The following is a 3065-nucleotide window of genomic DNA, read 5'->3' as shown; positions in this document are numbered from 1 at the left end:
GACAAAGCCAATTACTGTAATGAAATGTGCAAAGACCTGGAGTTAGAAAACCAAAAGGGAAGAACATGCTTGGCATTTCTCAAGCTGAAAGAACTAAGGAAAAAGTTTAAGCCTCGAGTTGCAATATTGAAAGATTCTATGGTCAAAATACTGAATGAGGCAGGAAGCATCAAAAGAAGACAGAAGGGATACACAGAGTCACTCTACCAAAAAGACCTGGTTGGTGTTCATCCATTCAGGAGTTGGCATATGATCAAGAACCAGTGATACTGAAGGAAGAAGTTGAAGCTGCACTGAAGGAATTGGTGAAGAACAAGGCTCCAGGAATTGACGGAATACCCATTGAGGTGTTTCAACAAATGGATGCCCCACTGGAGGCACTCATTCGTTATGCCAAGAGATTTGGAAGACAACTACCTGGCCAACTGACTGGAAGAGATCCATATTTGTACCCATTCCAAAGAGAGGTGATCCCACAGAATGTGGAAATTATCTAACAATATCATTAATATCGCACACAAGTAAAATCTTCCTGAAGATAATTCAAAAATGATTGCAGCAGTATATTGACAGAGAACTTCCAGAAATGCAAGCTGGATTCAGAAGAGGACGTGGAATGAGGGATATCATTGCTGATGTCAGATGGATCTTGGCTCAAAGCAAAGAATACCAGAAAGATGTTTACTTGTGTTTTACAGACTATGCAAAAGCATTTGATTGTGTGGATCATAACAAATTGTGGATAACATTGAGAAGAATGGGAATTCCAGAACACTTAGTTGTACTCATGAGGAACCTGTACATAGACCAGGAGGCTGTCGTTCGAACAGAACAAGGGACACTGCATGGTTTAAAATCAAGAAGGGAGCGCATCAGGGTTGTGTTCTTTCACAACACTTCTTCAGTCTATATGCGGAGCAAATAATCTGAGAGGCTGGACTATATGAAGAAGAATGTGGCATCAGGATTGGAGGAAGGCTCATTAATAACCTGCAATATGCTGACTACACAACTTTGCTTGCTGAAAGTGAGGATGCCTCGAGGCATTTATGGATGAAGGTTGAAGAATACAGTCTGCACTATGGATTATATCTCAATATAAAGAAAACAAACATTCTCACAACTGGACCTGTAAGCAGCATCACAATGAATGGAGAAAAGATTGAAGTTGTCAAAGACCTCACATTGCTTGGTTCTACAATCGATGCCAATGGAGGCAGCAGTCAGGACATCAGACGATGTATAGCACTGGGCAAGTGGGCTGCAAAGGACCTCTTTCAAGTGCTGAGGAGCAAAGATGTCTCCTTGAGGACTAAGGTGCGCCTTATACAAGCCATATTTTCAGTTGCCTCATATGCATGTGAGAGCTGGACAATGGATAAAGAAGACCAAAGAAGAATTGATGCTTTTGAGATGTGGTGCTGGAGAAGAATGCTGAAAGTACCATGGACTGCTAAAAGAACTAACAAATCTGTCCTGGAGGAAGTACAGCCAGAATTCTCCTTGGAAGTGAGAATGGCCAGACTTTGTCTCACCTACTTTGATCATGTTGTCAGAAGGGACCATTCCCTGGAGAAGGATGTCATGCTTGGTAAGGTGGAGGGTCGGCGAAGGAGGGGAAGGCCCTCAACGAGATGGATTGACACAGTGGCTGCCGCAATGGGCTCGAATATAGCAGGGATCGTGGAGCTGGCACAGGACCGGGTGGTGTTTCGTTCTGCTGTGCATAGCGTCACTACGAGTTGGAGATGACTCGAGACAGCACCTAACAACCTCCACAAGGGCACCATTTACCTTATTTACATTGCTAATAAGCTATCCAATCCCCTTGGTGGGCCACAAGCACCTTACATTTGCATAGTAATTTGGTGGGAGTCACAAAGACCATGGTTGGAAGAGCCATACCATGTAATTCACTTAACCACAGTAAAATGGTGCAGACACTTTGAAAAACATGTGGTTGTTCCTCAAAAAATTAAACACAGATGACCCAGCAATTCCCTTCCTAGGAATATACCCAAAAGATTTGAAGACAAGGACTCATACAGATACTTGTACACCAATATTCATTGCAGCATTATTCGTAATAGTCAAAGGGTAGAAACAACTCAAGTGTCCATCAACAGACGAATGGAAGAACAAAATGTGATATACACATACAATGGAATATTACACAGTCATGAAGAGAAATGAAGTTCCGATGCATGCTATGACATGAATAAACCTTGAAAACATTGTGATCAGTGAAATAGGCCAGACATAAAAGGACAAATATTGTATGACCCCACTTTTATATGAATTAGCCCTTTCCCAAATACAATACAACTTGCAAAGACATGTCTACCCCAAATCAACCTGTTATGTAATAAAGCTGAGCCGATTCTACTTCTGTCTTCTACCTCTCAGCCAGATAGATGCAAATGGTTCATAGGAAACAAGCCTATTATAAGCCCTTGTAGAAGAACAAAATAGATTAGTGGTTGCCAAGGGCTGGAGGTGGGGAGTTATTGCTTAGTGAGTACTAAATTTCTATTTGAGGTGATGAAGAGTTTTGGAAATAAATAGTGGTGATGGTTGTACAACATTGTGAATGTAATTAATGCCACTGAATTATGCACTTAAAATGGTTAAAATGGCAAATTTTATGTTACATGTATTTTACCACACTATTTTTTTTTAAATAAACTGGAGATCCATGAACAACCACTTCCTTTGCCATAAGACCAGAAGACTTCATGGTGACACCATTATCAATCGTTTTGACCAAAGATTCCATAGAAGAATCCTGATGGGGGAGGGGTGTGTGGAACAGAGTTTCAAAATCTCATGGAATTCAGACTTTTCTGTAGCCATAGAGGCTGGATGAACTCCTGGAACTATTGCCCTGAGACGATCTTTAAACCTTAAACCCAAAATATCCACTGTTATCTTTAAACCAAATAATAATGGTTTCGCTTACACTGTAAAGAATGGCTGCTCTGAGTATTGTGCTCTTTTAAAGAACTATCTGTATGGGATCAAATTGCTAACAGCAACTTAAAAGATTAGATCGCAAGCTTAGGAGG

Source organism: Orycteropus afer, unplaced genomic scaffold (assembly GCF_000298275.1).
Source record: "Orycteropus afer afer isolate SDZICR_OR568_19922 unplaced genomic scaffold, OryAfe1.0 scaffold00990, whole genome shotgun sequence".
NCBI lineage: Eukaryota > Metazoa > Chordata > Mammalia > Tubulidentata > Orycteropodidae > Orycteropus > Orycteropus afer.
This window is presented reverse-complemented; position numbering follows the sequence as displayed.